The 18818-nt window shown below is 38.3% G+C and overlaps 1 pseudogene; it reads right to left on the reverse strand.

Moving 5' to 3' along the window:
- Nucleotides 1–17349, reverse strand: part of LOC138843311 (small ribosomal subunit protein eS8 pseudogene) — a 28705-nt pseudogene extending 11356 nt beyond the window's left edge.
- Between the last annotated feature and the right edge of the window lie 1469 nt (nt 17350–18818).

The following is an 18818-nucleotide window of genomic DNA, read 5'->3' on the forward strand; positions in this document are numbered from 1 at the left end:
TTAGTAAAAGTATCTGTGTCAGAAAAGATACTCAGGACACTTTTTATCTGCATAGCATCTTCTACTCTGTATGTATTTCCTCTCTCTCCATCACCCCCTCCTCCAAGAAACTTAGACCCCCTATTCCCTCCTGTAGCTCAGATGCAATGTAAGCTTCAATCATCTGGTCTTTCTTTCATTTTCATCTTTTGGTAGGACTCCCATGCCTACATACATAATCAAATGTGATTTTTCTCTTTTTCGTCTTCCTGATGTTAATTTAATAGCCCAGGCAAAGAACCTGTAAGGGTGGGAGGAAGTTTTTTTTTTTTCTCCTCTGTCCTTTTGTCTTCTCTGAAGCTGTAGGAATCCATTTAACTTGCTTGGAAATGGAAGAAACAAGGAGGAGTTAATTTCTCTGTGGACACCCTCAAGAATGGGAAAGAGAAACCAGGATTCAAATGCTTCAGCATCACATCACCCAGATGGAAAATCTCTGAAAACATTCAGATTGATTCTCAGGAGATCCTGAAAGATTTGAGCCAACCATTGCTGACAATGCTGACTTTGATTGCACACTCCTACAGTGACTTTTTCTCCTACAGGAACTTAATCTTCTCACTTCCTCTCTCTATCTTCTGCAAGTGCCCCTCAGATATAATTCTAATACTCTAATCAAATTAAGTCACTTACTATAATTTCAGATTATAAAATGCATTTTTAGATAATTTCAAGATGCATATTGCCATATGACAGATATCAAAATGTCAGTTAGACATACAAAATGAGAATTTAGAAAGACATTTAAACTGAAGGTATAAATTTGTAAGTGGTTGCCAACAAACTATTAAAGCTACACCAATGAATAAGTTCATTCAACTAGTGAACTTTTCTGATATAAAAGAATAACTGGGAGTACTATTTAGTCTAGTGGTTAGGACAACGAGTTCCATATTGGAGTACCTGGGGGTAAGTTCCACCTTTAGCTCCTGATTCCTGCTTGCTGCCAATACAGACCCTGAGAAGTAGCAATGATGTTTCAAATGCTGGATTTCTGTCATGTGGGAAACCTGAATTGAGTTCCCAGGTCCTGCCTTTGGTCTCCGCCCAGGTACAGCCAATGTGAGCATTTAGTTCTCTCTCTTTCTCAAATACATAGATTCATACATTAAAATGAAAGAATGCGTGCCTGTGGGGTAAAGTCAAGTCTTGTCCCTCAAATATTATACTGCATAGTGGCACTTTAGCATAGTGGGTAAAGCTGCTGCCTGCAATGCTGGCATCCCATATGGATGCCGGTTCAAGTCCTGGCCACTCCACTTCCAATCTAGCAATCTGCTATGGCCTGGGAAAGCAATAGAAGATGGCCCAAGTCCTGGGGCCCCTGCATCCATCTGGGAGATGCAGAAGAAGCTCTTGGCTCCTGGATTTGGATTGTCAAAACTCTGGCCATTGTGGTCATCCGGGGAGTGAACCAGTGGATGGAAGACCTCTCTCTGCCTCTGTCTCGCTGTAACTCTGCCTTTCAAATAAATAAATATTTAAATAAATTATATTGCTGCTTTTGAAATATACCTAAATCTCCTGTGAGTTGAGTAAGCTAGTTCCATGCTAATCCAGTGTGTCTTTGATCCAGGGAGGCAGTAATAAGAAGGGACAACAATCAAGCACCTGATAGAGTCCTATGCTCCTGCAGGGACACTTCAACCATAGCATAAACTCATGTATGTAGTATGGAATAGTTCATCTAAGGTTTCATTAAATGGACAGGCAAGGTGACCTAACTGGAGTGCCCAGTGTTACCTCCTCCTCCACAAAGAAGAGCCAGAAAAATAAACAAATAGCTGCATTTCAAGCTGAGAGGCACTGGAACCAGCAGGGGAGAAATAGAACACTTTAGGACAGGGAGATCTGAGACAGTGGTATTGGGGGGTGGTGGTTGTGGTGGAATAAAGTACATGGGCAAACATACTGGATTCCCTACCTGTGTGGGAGGACTTCCCCTCATAGAGGAAAAATAAACCAGAGAGTCCCAGTGGGACCCACTGCTATGACAACAGCATCACTAGCAACAGGAGACTTTCACTTCTCTCAGAGGATTAGAGCCCCATAAGGTAAGTTACCAGGGGTCTGCCCTTTGAAACTTTATTTCAGAGAGCAGACTGTTGCAGCTTGGCACCATGCACCTCACTAGTCACCATTTTTTATTATATATATGAAAACTAAAACAGCTGAAATGAGATCAGTAAACATTCTGTGCAAATCATGTTGAACCTGGGAGTTTTGTATGAAAAACATCATAAGGCAATATATAGTAATAGTACTCTAATAATTATATAACATTAAGGCAGATGCGCATGAATTTTAGGATGATTCATATTAAACATTCTGACCTGAAAAATTCTCAAGATAATGTATTTCCTTGTTAGCAGTAGTTTGTTTTCAGGCTAATCACTTCCTCCTGAAACAGCCATTGCAGCCATTTACAGCATGAGCCAGCAGATGGAAGATCTCTCTGTGTCTTTCTCTCTGTAGCTCTACCTCTCAAACAAACAATAAATAAATAAATAAATTGACATAGAACATAAGAATAAAATAGGTAAAAGCTACTAAGGCTACAAAATGTCTCGGTGACAGAAAAACATGAAATTTTCTAAAATCCTTTAAATATATTAAATAATTGGATTATTTAGTCTTATCTGTTAAGATAATTTAAGAAGCACATATTAAAAATTTTATGACTAACCAAAGTGATGAAATAGAACATCGGCCTTGATTCCAAAATTCTCCCATATTATAAGGACTTCTTGATGACTTTCAATGATCTTTTCTAGAAAGAAATGTGGCAAATTACATATCAGGATTTTGTTTAGATATTAATATTATCACTGAACTGTATGTTAAGTCTATATCATGTTGTAATGTATGAAGTTCTATTTTAAGAGTACTGGTTCCAAATTAATACTGAAATAAACACTGTAGTTTTCATGTACATGGATGTTCTCACAGGCTTTTTTGTGTATATCAGAAAATTTATATGGACACTGGTCCTATTGAATTAGACCCCATTCTTATGAGCCCATTTAGCCCTTACTACCTCATTAAAGATACTGTATCTAGGGGGGCCAGCGCCTTGGCTCACTTGGTTAATCCTCCACCCATGGCACTGGCATCCCATATGGACGCCGGGTCCAGTCCCGGTTGCTCCTCTTCCAGTCCAGCTCTCTGCTGTGGCCTGGGAAGGCAGTGTAGGATGGCCCAGGTGTTTGGGCCCTTGCACCAGCATGGGAGACCAGGAGGAGGCACCTGGCTCCTGGCTTCGGATCGGTGAAGTGCCGGCCTTGGTGGCCATTTGGGGGGGTGAACCAACAGAAGGAAGACCTTTCTCTCTGTCTCTCTCTCTTTGCACTGTTTATAACTCTTCCTGTCAAATAAAAAAAAAAAGATACTGTATCCAAATGTAATCCTACTATGTTTGAGTTCAACCCATGAATTTTTGGAGGACACAAGCAAGTCCACAATAAAAGCCTTATGGAAAGACGTCCTATATTTCTAATTTTTGAAACATTGACAAGGGGAGGATCATATGATCCTAAGAGGAAAAATTTGAATTTGGAAAATAAATACTTCATGTGGCCATGAGTAACTTGTTGTTCCAGACATACTCCATAATCTCTTTAACATTTAAAAAATGGAAGTTTCAGAAACTGTTCTATCCTATTCAGAACATATCTGAAGAATGTAGTGACATATTTAGGAAGGAGATAATATGCATTTCTCATGATTCATGGATAGGTATACTCAGAAGTTTGAAGTCTCAGTTTTTCAGATTATAATCTTATACGCTGCCTGAAAATACAATTACTCATGCCTTAGAAGATTGTAAAATTAGGGAAGGCACTGTAATTCAGTGCGTTGTCATCATTTAGAAAGCTAGAATTCTATATCTGAGTGCCTGAGGTGGAGTTCAACCTCCATGTCTGATCCAGCTTCCTGCTAATGCATCTTGGAGACTGCAGACGATGACTCAAGTACTTGAATGGGATACTCAAATGGGGTTCCCATCTCCTGGCTTCAGTCTGGACCAGTCCTAACTGTTGTGGGAATTAGGGGAGTGATTTAGTAGGGGGAGGTCTCTCTCAATCTATTTCTCTCTCTCTCTCTCTCTCTCTCTCTCTCTCTCTCTCTCCCCTTTAAATCAGTATAAATGAATCAATAAATTTTTAATAAAGGAAGAAAATTGATATGGCATCTATGAAATTTGATGTTTAAAAAATATTTTCTGAATGAATGTTGATTGAAAATAACTAAAATCCTTAGCTTAACGTTTCTTTTTAAACAAGTTTTAAAAAGATCTGTGCTATCCTTTACCTAAATAAAATGTCTTAAAGTTATATAAGAATTGCTTTTGAGGATGCAAGATGGCTGACTAGACAGTCCCTACACTCACCTCTGCCATAGAGAAGAACCAGAGTGAAAAAGCGAGGGCCCCATTTCCAGAGATTGACTGAGGGAACTCGAATCAGCACAGTAATCCAGAAAGTTAACCTAGAGAGAAGAGCAAAGCACAATATCGCTCCTACCCTGGCTCTCTTGTTGGGTCAGTGGAAAGCTCCATTGTTGGAGTCGGGCAGCCCTTCCTGGAACAGAGTTCCACAGTCCTCGTTGGCTTTAAATCCAGTTCTAGAAAGCTGACTGGGGTTTGAACAACCACTTTCTCCACAAAAAGAACCCACTTTTTCTATTCTGTCTCAAAGTCCCAAACCCAAGGCATTAAGGCATAACCACTGCTAACCTCCATTGTGTTTTAGGGAACAACAAACAGCCCTGTCACTACCAGAAACCCACCCCCAGAGTCAGAGGCATGGCACTTCTAGGGCATAGAGCAGACCTCTCTATGTCCTGTACCTGTAGGATTGAGAGTCACATGCCCCTGAACATCTCACTCTGCACAATCTAGGGAAGTTCCTCTGCTTCTTGGGGCTTAGTGCCAAGCAGCAGCCAACACATAAATACAAACTACCAGACCTAAGGATGCTCCATTCCACATCTCTTAGTACACAGTGCTGTGTGTCCAGGGCACAGGCCCCAGCATTACCTTTGCATGGCCCATGAGAAATAGTGTCAGCTTCTTCTGTGTCCTGTAGCTTTGGGTCTCTGGCTCTATCTGCATCCTTCTGCTTCAGGCTGGGGGCTGACAGTCCACAATCTCAAGCATAATGTACCTTTACCCTGCTTGACCTGAGTAAGCAATCCACTGCATCCTGTAACTCTGGGACTCTGACTGCATGTTCTATGAGTCCCAGGAACACCTGAGCTCATGCTTAAGGTTTGGGGAATGGACATTTTATCTGCATTCTTCTCTTCCAGTCTTACATTTGCTAGCACACAATTCTCAGTATAACCTACAATCACCATGCAAAACCCTCTGAGTCCTTTAGCTATGGGACTGTGACTATTGAAGCTCTATTTCAACTGAGTTAACTCCTGGGACCCAAAATGGACCCTGGCTACATTCCACTGCTCCAGACCACTGGCTGCTAGTGCACAATCCCAAGAATAATCTGTACATAAAATGTGAGAGCTAAGTAAGCTTCCACTGAATCCTATAGCTCTGGCACTGTGATAGATGGATCTATCATTCCTAGAAACACCTGTGCTTGCCAGTGAGATTTGGAGAAGGTCCCATCTCTATTACACAGCTGGAGGTCCATAGTTTTCAGTGCACAGTCGAGATGAAAATCTATATTCTTCTCATGAGAACTGGGTAAGAAACCCTTCCTGACTCTTCAGCTCTATTGGTACTATATTTGTCTTCTTCCTCTTTTTTAAAAGATTTATTTTATTTATTTGAAGTTACAGAGAGAGGTAGAGACAGAGAGAGAGGTCTTCCATCTGCTGGTTCACTCCCCAGATGGCCGCAACAGCCAGAGCTGTGCTGTTCCGCAGCCAGGAACCAGGAGCTTCCTCCTGGTTTCCCATGCGGGTGCAGGGGCCCAAGGACTTGGGCCACCTTCTATTGCTATCCCAGGACATTGCAGAGAGCTGGATCGGAAGAGGAGCAGCCAGGACTAAAACTGGCGCCCATATGAAATGCTGGTGCTTCACGCCAGGGCTTTAACCTGCTGTGCCACAGCACTGGCCCTGGTACTATATTCTTCCAAGTCATCTGAACTTGCCTTTTGGTACCTGGGAAAGACCCTACCTGCATTAACTGCCACAGATCCACTCCTGTCAGTGCAGTCCCCAGCATAAGCTATATTATTACCAGGGGACCTAGGCAGGGCCCTTTGCACTTCCTTCAGTATTAGGACTGGATGCTAAAAGCCTCAGAATCACCGTCGCCCAAAAGCAGGAAGTGGGGAAGTTTCTATACACATCACACAGCTCTAGTGCAACCATTATTGTTGCCGTAATTACCAGCATCACTCAAGTTTGCCTGTGGGACAAGGGGACAGCCTGTTCTTTTCCCCCACAGCACCTGAAATGTACTGCCATCATAAACCCCAGTGTAACTGATTTCAACTCTATGGGGCAGGAAGATACTCATCTTTGGAAGCCCATATCCACTTCTAAGCCATACAGTTATCTCCATGAGCTGTTGTGAATTCGACAACTGAAGCACACCTAGACAATATTGCACTTAGTACAGCTGAAGAAATAATTAAGGGGTTTATACTTTTGTGTTCACCAAAAGCTCATCAAAGTCAAACAGTTATCCAAATGACAGCCCACATTTCATCTGAGAGAGCTTTTTCTTTTCTTTTCTTTTTTTTTTTTTTGCAATGAAAGCTTCTTACATAATGGAGAAAGGAGTGTTACACCATATATGCAGAAATCAACATAGGGATGTGGAAAACATGAAAACCAAACAATCATTAAACTTCTAAAAGAGCACAATAGGGGCCAGCATTGTGGCACAGTGGTTTAGGCTGCTGCCTGCAATGCTGACCTCTGATTTGGGCACTGGTTTGAGAACCAGATGACTCACTTCTGATCTAACTATCTCCTAATGTGTCTGGAAAGGCAACAGAAAGTAGACTAAGTACTTGGGTCCTCGGTACCCTTGTAGAAGACCTGTATGGAGTTCCTCATTCTTGACTTCAGCTTAGCCAAGATTTGACTGTTCGGGGGCAATTTGAAGAGTGAAATAGTAGATGGAAGATCTCTATGTGTCTCTTCCTCTCTATTTGTAACTTTCTTTCTTTTTTTTTTTTTTTCACAAGCAGAGTGGAAATTAGAGAGAGAGAGAGAGAGAGAGAGGTCTTCCTTTACCTTTGGTTCACCTTCCAATGGCCGCTGCGGCTGGCGTGCTGCGGCCGGCGCACCGTGCTGATCCGAAGCCAGGAGCCAGGTGTTTCTCCTGGTCTCCCATGTGGGTGCAGGACCCAAGCACTTGGGCCATCCTCCACTGCACTCCCGGGCCACAGCAGAGAGCTGGCCTGGAAGAGGGGCAACTGGGACAGAATCCGGTGGCCCGACAGGGACTAGAACCCGGGGTGCCAGCGCTGCAGACAGAGGATTAGCCTATTGAACCGTGGTGCTGGCCAACATTCTTTCAAATAAATAAGTAAACCTTAAAAAAAATAGGTCTACAGAAATGCATCCTGATTTGAGGGAACATTCTGAAATCCCTGAAAAATGGTTCTAAATAATATCATGAGGAAACACGAAAAGACTCAAGATAATATAGACAGATAGTTCAAAAAAAATGAGGACAGCAATGCATTATATGTTTCAGAATTCAACAAAAACGAGTAGTTTAAAAAATGAATCTAATTTTTTAGCTAAAAACTTCAGTCAATGAAATAAAAAAATACAATTGAGAACTTTAACAATAGAATAGACCAAGCAGGAGAAAGTATTTCTGATCTTGAGAACAAACATTTTGAAATAATCTAGTCAGAAAAAGCACCGAAGAGAGGATTAAATGAAGAAAGCCTATGAGAAATATGGGATAACATTAAGTGCAGAAATATATTAAAGAGGTACATGGAGGGTAAAAAGAAAAAAAATAGAAGCATTGACAATCTATTTAATGAAATAATAGTGGACAAATTCTCAGGTCCTATAAGAAACTCTGAAGGGTGTCTTATGTTATCACTAAAAGATCGTAATTATGATCATGAACACACATGACAGTACATTAATCACCAACAGAGCAGATACACAAAAGAGAAAGAGAATAAAATCTTATATCAGAAAATTATTAAAACACAAATATAAATAATAAGAGAGGCAAAAACAAAGACAATATTAAAAAATCAGGAAGCAATCAACAGAAAGAACATCATTCTTATCTATCAATATCAACCTCGGGTATAAATGGATTAAATATTAAATTCTCCAGTCAAAAGACATATATTGACTTTTTTTTTGACAGGCAGAGTGGACAGTGAGAGAGAGAGAGAGAGAGAGAGAGAGAGAAAGGTCTTCCTTTTCCGTTGGTTCACCCCCCCTAATGGCCGCTGCGGCCGGTGCACTGCGCTGATCTGAAGCCAGGAGCCAGGTGCTTCCCCTGGTCTCTGATGCGGGTGCAGGACCCAAGCACTTGGGCTATCCTGCACTGCAATCCCAGGCCACAGCAGAGAGCTGGCCTGGAAGAGGGCAACCAAGACAGAATCTGGCGCCCTGACAGGGACTAGAACCCTGGGGTGCTGGCGCCGCAGGCGGAGGATTAGCTTATTGAGCCACGGCACCAACCAGACATATATTGACTTAATAAATAGAATAAAATTCAACTTCATGCTGCATATAAGAAACTCACTTTACAGATTCAGATAGTCATAAACTGAAAGTGAAGGATGGGAAAAAGTTATACCGCACAAAAGAAAACAAAAAATAAGCTGAGTTAGTGTTACGTGTATCAGATAAAATGACTTTAAATTAAAATAAAATTGTAAAAATAGACAAAAAGGACACATATTGATAAGAGAATTAATTAAGCAAAAGATATAAATGTTATAAATATATGTCAAGATCAGACCACCAAACTACATGAAGCAAATATTTCTACACCTAAAGGGAGAGATAAATTCTACTATATTATTAATGGGATATTTCAGTAACTCACTGTCATCAATAGACAGATCATTCAAGGATCTGAAAGACCTAACAATTAAAATTACAAAATATTACAAAATAAATAGGAGAGAACTTCCACTTTGACCATGGCCTTGTCTAAATATGATCAGAGTCAGTGAACTCAGGGGGCTTCCATAGCCTTGGCAGCTCATGACAAGAGCCTATGGTGATTACTGAGGCCATAAACAAGAGTGTCAATTTGTTAAGTCAACAACAGGAGTCACTGTGCACTTACTCCTCATGTAGGATCTTTGTCCTTAGTGTGCTGTACATTGAGATTTAATGCTATGACTAGTACTCAAACAGTATTTTTCATTTTGTGTTTCTGTGTGGGAGCAAACTGTTGAAATCTTTACTTAATGTATACTAAACTGATCTTCTGTATATAAAGAGAATCAAAAATGAATCTTGATGTGAATGGAAGGGGAGAGGGAGCGGGAAAGGGGAGGGTTGCGGGTGGGAAGGAAGTTATGGGGGGGGGAAAGCCATTGTAATCCGTAAGCTGTACTTTGGAAATTTATATTCATTAAATAAAAGTTAAAAAAAAAAGAAATAGAAGATGACCAAAAATAGAAAAGCCTTCCGTGTTCATGGATTAGAATAATTATTATAATCAAAATGTCCAGGGTACCTAAAGAAATTTATGGATTCAATGTGATCCAGTCAAAATACCAAGTACTTTCTTCTTATACCTAGGAAAAATGCTACGAATCATATGGAAACATAAGAGATCATGAATAGCTAAAGCTATTAAACAGAAAAAAGCTGGAGGCATCATGATACATGATTTCAAGACATTACAGGGCAGATATAATCAAAACAGCCTGGTATTGCCTCAAAAATAAACATGTAGACCAATAGAAAAGAATAGAAACTTCAGAAATCAATCCACTCATCTACTACCAACTAATCTTTGAAAAAGGAGCTAAATACAATCCCTGGAGAAAGGACAGTCTATTCAACAAATGATGCTAGGAAAATTGGATCTCTGCATGAAGAAGTATGAAACAAAATGACTACCTTACTTCTTATACAAAAATCTACTCACAATGGATTGAGGACCTAAATTTATAACTTTATACATTGCGAAAACTCTGCAAGACATTGGCACAGGCAAAGATTCCTTGGAAAAGATTCCAGAAGCAAGGCAATCAACGCAAAACTAGACAAATGGGATTACAACAAGCTAGGAAGCATCTGCACTGCAAAGGAAATACTCATCAAAATGAAGAGGTGGCCAATGCCGTGGCTCACTAGGCTAATCCTCTGCCTATGGTGCCGGTACCTCAGGTTCTAGTCCCGGTTGGGGTGCCTGTTCTGTCCCAGTTGCTCCTCTTCCAGTCCAGCTCTCTGCTGTGGCCCGAGAAGGCAGTGAAGGATGGCCCAAGTGCTTGGGCCCTGCACCCACATGGGAGACCAGGAGAAACACTTGGCTCCTGGCTTCGGATTGGAGCAGCACACTGGCTGTAGCGGCCATTAGCAGGGTGAACCAACGGAAGGAAGACCTTTCTCTCTGTCTCTCTCTCTCACTGTCTAACTCTGCCTGTCAAAAAATAATAATAAAATAAAAAATAAAATGAAGAGGCAACCTACAGAATGGGAGAAAATATTTGCAACTATGCAACCCAGAAAGGATTAATATCTAGAATCTATAAAGAGCTCATGAAACTCAAAAACAACAAACAAACAATCCAGTTATACTCATTAAATAAAAGTTTAAAAAAAAAGAAATGGGCAAAGGATGTGAACAGGTATTTTTCAAAGAGGAATATAAATGAATACTACTGGGTATTTACATACATCTATATATTTTTTCAAGGGAAATGTAGTCTCAAAGCAACATTTGAATTCACATTTTAATTGAAGCACTATTCAAAATAACCCAGAAATGCAAATAAACTATGTGTCCACAAATTGATAAATGGATAAAAAATTGTGGTATATATACTCAATGAAACACCACTTAGTCACAGAAATGATTTAATCTTGTCATTTGTAATAACTTGGATGGAACTAGAGGTCATTATGTTAAGTGAAATAAACTGAGCACAGAAAGACATGTATCACATGATCTCACTCATATGTAGAGTCTAAGAAAAAAGGTGATCTTGTACAAATTGCATGTATAAAGATGTTCACCTGAGGTTATGGAGGGAAGAGAGAAGGATGGGATGAGAAAAGTTTGATTAACAGATACTAAGTCATAGCTACATAGGAGTAAGTATTTGTGGGATCCTATTATACAGTATAGTAGTCTAACATTATAAGATAGTACTGTATCTTATAGTAATATACTTTCTTAAAAAAACCAGGATAATAGGATTTTGGATATGTTTGCAATAAAGAATTATTAAGTGTTTGAGGAACTGGATACATTTGCCATAATTGACATTGTACAATAGGTACATGTATCAAAAGTTCACAGGTACCTCCACAAATGTACACAATTTTTACGTGTCAAAATTTTTAAATGAAAATGTAAAATCAATCAATCAATAAAACCTCTCTGACTTTGGTGATTGTAATTCCATTGTTATGAACAAGGGCCAAATAATGACGCTCCCCCAAAATGTTTACACTCTAATCCCCAGAACTTGTGCCTATGTTAATAAGTTGCTAAGAGAAAAGGAAAGGCCTAGAAATAATTCAGACTTTTCTACAAAATAGAGGTTTTGGTATAACAAATTAGGTTTCTTCAAATAATTAATTTTTTACTACCAAAATCAGAGGTAATGATGGCAGAATGTCATCTGTAAAATCAAAATTCTGTCTCCAACGCTATGCCAACCAATCTAGTTCAAATGAGTGAATGCAATCACCATGCTTATTACAGGACATAGTTTGGATTTTTTACCCTTATTTATTCATTTTTTGTACATTTAATGGAAAATTTCATACATTTCATATATACAGTTTGAAAAGTATAATGATATTTCCCACCCTTTTCTCCCCACTCCCTCCTCCTTCCTTTCTTATTTTTCTTTTAATTTTTGTGATGACATCCTTCCAGTTTGCTTTATAATCATAAGCTTAATCTTCAACTAAATAAAGAATTCAAGTAGCAAGTAGAAAGACCACTGTTCCTCAAAGGTATAGACAGGAGCTACAAACAATAATCAAATCTGAAGGTGGATATCAGAGGACATCCCAGATGTTTTCCTTCTGTAATGGACACATACCTGAATTTAAGTTGTTGGGGTTCCTAATAAATAATACACAGGTAATCTGAAAGCAGTTACCTGGAAGATTAATCTAATTTAATTTATGTTATTGCTGGTTCATGTTTCAATATTCTCCTATCGCCTGTCATATTGAGATAGTATGGTATGGCATAACAAATCCTTATGTCTTCCTTGCTCCTGTTTCTCATGATGCTGGTATCTAACACTGTCCTGAAACTCATCCTCCCAAGCCCATCCTCAGGAACTCTCTGGAGAGACTTCTCAGTTTTTCCCCTGAGTATAGACTCAGCCTCTCAACCACAGGATAACTCATTCTTCTTAGTTTCTAGGCACAAATTTTCCATTTTTACTGTTGGAACTTTGTTAAAGACTAGAAGATTTTGATTTATCCTTCTTATATTTTATGTGTAAATTTTTCCACATAATTTTCTCACATAATTCCAGGCTTGCTTATGACTGCATATGCTTTGCATATGCCTTGGGTTGGAAGAAATAGGGTCAAACTGATTCTTATCTTTATTTTTATAACATGGTTAGATTATTAACCTGGAGTAATATATATTGTTTTGAGAAATAAATGAAAAGTTACCATGTATTTGGTACTATGCTGATTACTAAGGATCAAACCCTAGATGAAATACAACTGAATTCAGCAATAGTTTGTTATTTTCTGATTATAAAAGAAATAAAAAATTACTTGATGTGTACTTCCCTTAGCATAGGAAAAATACTATTAAGCCTGTAAAATGACATACTGTGTTTCCAAAGATTTCAAAATATTTATAGAAAAATTAAATTATACACAGGGAAATAACCAGAGGTAATAAATTCAGCAGAGTTACAGAATACATGATCAAAACATCAAAATCAGTGTTTCTTTGCATTAATAACGAATATAACATGGCAATTAGGAAAACAACTTCATTTACAATAGTATCCAAAGTAATAAAATGTCTAGAGATAAATTTATGCAAAGACATAGATACTTGTGCACTGAAAGTTATAAAACATTGCCTAAAATACCAAAGAAGACCTCAATGAAGGGGAACACAATCTATGGAAGATATAATGTGAGCAAAATGGCACTTCTACCCAAAGCAACCCCCAGATTCTATAAAAATTCTATAAATTATATTTTTATATTCTATGAAAAAGACAATTGAAGGATTGGAGAAGAAATAATAAGGAATGGAGAGGAAGTGATTAATGGTTATGGTTATGGGGTTTTATGTTGGGATGATGTCCTACTCCATTTTCTGTTGCTCTAACTGAATACCACAGACTAAGTACCCATTAAGAAGAGAGGTTTGTTCAGTTCATGCCTTTGGATACCAGAAGCCAAAGAACACATCACCAACATCCAGAGAGGGCCTCCTTGCTACCTCATAATATGGTGAAAGGTATCACATGGTAAGATACAGTAAGCAAGCTAGAGAGAGTTGGCTTTTATAACAAAGCCACTAATGAGATAGCACAATCCACTCATCCATTAATGGATTCCATTTAGGCTGTCATGGCCCAATCACTTCTTAAAGACTCTTCAACTCCACCATAATGCCAACAAAATTTCAACATGAATTTCACAGGGGACAAACTACATTCAAATCATAGCAGGCAGTACAAATGTTTTAGAACTAGATAGAGGTGGCAGTCCATAAAAGCATGATTGTACTAAATGCTATTGAATTGTTCACTTTAAAATACTAAAAAACAAACAAAATCATCTTGTTATGGACTGAATGTTTGCATCCCCCTAAAAATTTATGCTATTAGAGGGTGAGACCAGACCCTGTGATGGAATTAATGCTCTTTAAGAAGCATCCCCTTTTCTAACATATGAGGACCTGATCCAAAGGCAGATTACAAACCAGGAAGAGAGCATTCACTGAAATTCACCCTGCTCTCAGACTTGCACTATGGATTTAGGATAATTTTACGTTAATAGAATGGCTTTGAGTAAGACATGTTCTGTGGAAATTTAGTTCACTTAAATTGCACTTAACAGGTTGAAATAACATTTTACAGTTAATTTTACTTTTTGCTACTGATCTGTTTGGATTTATAATGTTTGCTTAATCTTTAGAAAATCCTATTGAGGAAATACTAAATACAATATTTTGAATTTATCATATTGCCCACCAGAGGGCTCTCATTTTTTCTATTTTGCTTTTTTGGAAAAATGAAAATATATTTTAATAGACTATAGTTTATCTAACATTGAGTAAATCAAATATATTTTCTGAGCACAGATGGTTCCCCATGAATAGTAATATAGTTATTATTAAATGTATTTAGACAAGCTTATGACTGATTATACTAAGTAAGTACATTTAAATAAGCTTAATATGACTGATATACAAATAAAATATACTTTAGATACACACATTTATAATGTTTTTTCCACTTTTCTGTAAACCCTTTGTGCAAAGGGATATATAGAGTAAACCACCAAGATTTCAACAAAGCAAATAAAGAGTAAATTCAAATGCTGAATTTTAAAAGTCAGAGTACAACCTCCAGAATAACTTTCATGTACAATTAATAATTGTATTATTAACTTCCACCAAAATAGAAGAAATATTTCCCAATTATATTTGGAAATGGAGCCTGAATCCAAAAATTAATAAATAAAGTTTATGTTTAAAAATAATACACTTACACCATGAATTAGTATATGTGGGTAACAAAGATAGTTAATTTTCTTGGGAAACCCATCCTACAATGACAGCATGCCTGTGCTAACTGCTGAAAAGAAGTGTGCCCAGCCAAAATATTCTATCATTAAGTCTCAAGGAGAAGTGAAGGCTAGGAATATAGTGAACTGTGAATATCCTCTCTCACCATCCACTGTTGAGACACACTATACAAAGTACATTTGCAAATCAAGGAAGTTTCCAAATTGGAAATTTTAGTTTGTTAGACAAAGTGTAGGAGGAGCAACCCAAGTAAAAGGGAGAGAATGATCCAAGCAATGCAGCTAAAAAAGAAAAAAAAAAAGACAAATCAAATTAAAGGCTATCTGATTTTAGATATCAATGCATGATTTGGTGTCTGGGGGATATATTTGGTCATAGTGAATGGTTAAAGATACCATGGTAGAGAGTTTGGGACCACATTTTGAAAATTCCTGAGTGTACCTAAGAATCTGGTTTTATCTTATAGGAAATTTAGAGGTAGGAGAGTGACTTGAGCATACTAGTACTTTAGCTGACTAATTTTCAGGAGTCTATTGGGTGAACTAATGATATAGAAGAACTGAAGCAACAAAATGTGACAGAGAATTAGATTAAGTAGCATTTGCAAGTATTGAGTAGATGAGGATGTTATTAAGGCCTGAACAAATGTGGAAGGTGAAAAGTAGCCTGAATATAATACATGAATATCATGAAAAGAAAAAAAATCTTACCAGGCTTCAAGCCAATTGTATAACTTTATATGCTCTGTGAACTTGACCTTGCTAGAGCTTGATGCAACTCCTCCCAGGACTCTTTTTAAAAATTAGGCCCATGAGTCTGATGGTAAACCAGAGAAATGACGAATCTCTAATAATACTCTGCTATTTTCACCTCAACAAATCAAATGATATCTGGTATCTGTTTTGCTCAGGGAGCATCTTTATTTTTTCATCTAGTTAATAAGAGTTATGGCATGTTGAGATCTAGAGAAGAGCAGAGGTCTCCCATTATGATGGAAAACATATATCTGGAAGCAGCAGAGAATGAACTTGTAGAATGTAAATGATAATATATTCAATAAAAAGCAGTGCAACTCCTGTACCCTCATCCTAAGATTACAACAAATTTGTTAGGTAATACTGGTTAAGAATTTACTATTTACCATGTACTACTCTAAGTACTTATTTAATTTAGTAAATCCTCACATTATTTTGTTGAAGAAAATTCTATTAAGCTCATTGTACAATCAAGAAAATTAGGCAATGATTAAGTTATCTGGCAAGTATACACAGCAAATGTAGTAAAGCCACAATTTGAATCCAGGCAAGATGGATCTATATGCTTTGCTTTTAGTCACTAGTCTAGCCTGTTTCTTCTTCTGGTAGGAAGCCAGGAGTGACAGGAAGAGTTAGCCACACAGAAGAAAATCTGTACCTCTATCTACTACAACTCCTGCTAAAGATGCTAATGCCAAACTTCTGGAACATTCTTACCCAAAAGATAATTTGTGTACCGTGCGTTTCATCTGCCTATATTGTTTACTATAAATAAATCTCAAACCTTAGAACTTGTTGGAGAATGGAATTAGTCCTGTAACGTTGTTGCTGTTAAATGACTAAGAAGTTCTAAATCTAAATGACTCACTGGTCCAGGCCGCACAACATTAGCGCTTGTTTGTAACTCCTGGTGTGGGAAGAGACAGTCAGGAAGCAGCTTTTGAAGGCTCAATCCCCTTGGGAAAGGAAAGCTACATGTGTGCCTGCTTCTCGCTTGCATCTTTTGAATCATTAGCAGTTTGGTATTGAGTAAGACCTATGATTCATGTGAGTCTCTTTCAACAGTTCTGTCATTTGAAGTACCTCATTATCAGGAGAAAGAAGCACAGTGGTGGGTGTTTTGGTTTCGAATGATTAGCAATTATTTATAATTTAACCTAATATGGCACAGAATTCAGTGAAATTCCTATTTAAGACTACACACATGCCTACCATGATCAACAATTCCCAAATTTCCTTCTACGAGTCATAGGTCTAGGTCAGATCTTTAGTTTGGCAGAATGGGGAATACAAATTTTGGGCAGTTGAAAATTGTTTGAAGAGTAAAAATAGCTAATATTGAGCAACTACTGTTTGATAATTTATGTTCACTCTTAACTTGTTTCCTTTTCATAACTAACTTTTGAGGCCAGCATCATTATGATTGCGTTCTATAAATGGAGAAACAATATATGCAGCCCAATCATTGTGCACAGCCTGGCCGCTGTCTCTGACAGGGGTGCAAGGAGTAAAGTGAAGCATTCACTCCTTCCCTGAGAGATAATGCAGGTCTCCGGATGCTGTTCCCTGCTTGATCAACCTTTGTGATTGCCCGAGTCTGCTCGAGCTGCTTACCCGAATACTACAGATTGGTGGCTTCAGGAATTCACTCATCACGCTTGTGGAGGCTGGAAGTGCAACATCAAGGTCCAGCAAGATTGAGTTTCTGGTGAGAATTCTCCTCCTGGTTTGTGGACCACCACTGTTCTTTTTCTATTTGTCTGGCTTTGCCCCCTGGCCTGTCGCTTCCCAAACCTTTTGAAACCCTTCCTGTTTGCCTTTTCTTCAGCCCCCAAGACCTCACAGAGGTAAGGCTAGTTTTCTCCTTCTTCCTACTGATAGTGGAGAAATCAAATTCACTTCTGACCGATTTCCTGCCTTCTCACCATCAGTCTGCTGCTCCAGTACATTTTTCATACTGCCATCAGAATTATCCTCTTAAATATCAATTGAATGTCTTTCAACCAGCTAGACATCAAAAATAACAAAAAATCCTCAGCAAGGTGTTTCAACCTTTCCTAGTCCACTTCCTTTGCCTCAGCACTCTATGTTTCAGTCCAGATCTAAATCCCATTCTTGTAGATCTGTCACTTCCTACCATTCCAAGCTTTGCATGTGCCTCTACTAGGAGACTTAAGGTCTTCCATCTTGTTTAAATGCTGATTGTTACATCACCTTTGTTAGATTAGAAACTTCATTAGGGCAGAACAGTATTTATTTTTTCTGTATATGTTGACAGGTTTATGCGGGCCCAAAATAATTAATTTTTAAATCCCACAATTACTTCTTTAATAAAAATTTATTTAATACCTACCCAATACCAAGCCCTCAATGTTAATCTAAAAGCTAAAAAAATTTGCTACTGAACTTTTATCAGCAGGAAACAATTTCTTAGTTTAGGTAGCAGTCCACAGTGCACAAACAAATGTTGTGCAACTTCTCAATCTTTTGGTCAAGTTTTCCAGGAATTCTATCAGGTTTTTTTTGCATCCGTTAGAATTAGGCTTAGCTAAATGCAACTACTTCAAAACAGAGTGCTTTAAATAAAGAACTTTCTTCACACAAAGTTAGTCCAAAAATGGGCAGGGCAGGGGGATGCAGGGACTATGAATCAGCCAGGGACCGACTCCTCCACTTTTGCACCTCACACTCTTGGATTCACGCCTTTCCTCCTTGATACCTCTATGACCACACCTGCTATGCTGGCTGGTAAGTAGATGAAACCTACCGAAATCCAAGAAAACAAAACACCTCCACTAAAATCCAGGTGGGCCAGAAAACAATCATCTGGCTTGACCCAAGGGTAGAGTAAGGATGAGAAATACAATGTTAAGCCAGGAACACTGCCACCCTGAGTAAAATCATTTTTTTTTTTTTTTTGGTTAAAGAAAACAAAATGAATCGGCATTTGGATTTGCTACAGGTACATGTAAGCATCTTCAACCAAAATAAACAAATCTGCAGATCTGGCAGCTCTGAAATGCAGCAGGATTGCAAAGTTACTCTAGATATAAATGAGCTGAACTTAAACAGTTTATACCCAATTATATTGCAGTTTAGTCACAAAAGCAGGGCTCATTTGG

The sequence above is a fragment of the Oryctolagus cuniculus genome, chromosome 8 (genome assembly GCF_051225735.1).
Source record: "Oryctolagus cuniculus isolate XC-2025 breed Fujian yellow rabbit chromosome 8, ASM5122573v1, whole genome shotgun sequence".
NCBI classification, from domain to species: Eukaryota; Metazoa; Chordata; class Mammalia; order Lagomorpha; family Leporidae; genus Oryctolagus; species Oryctolagus cuniculus.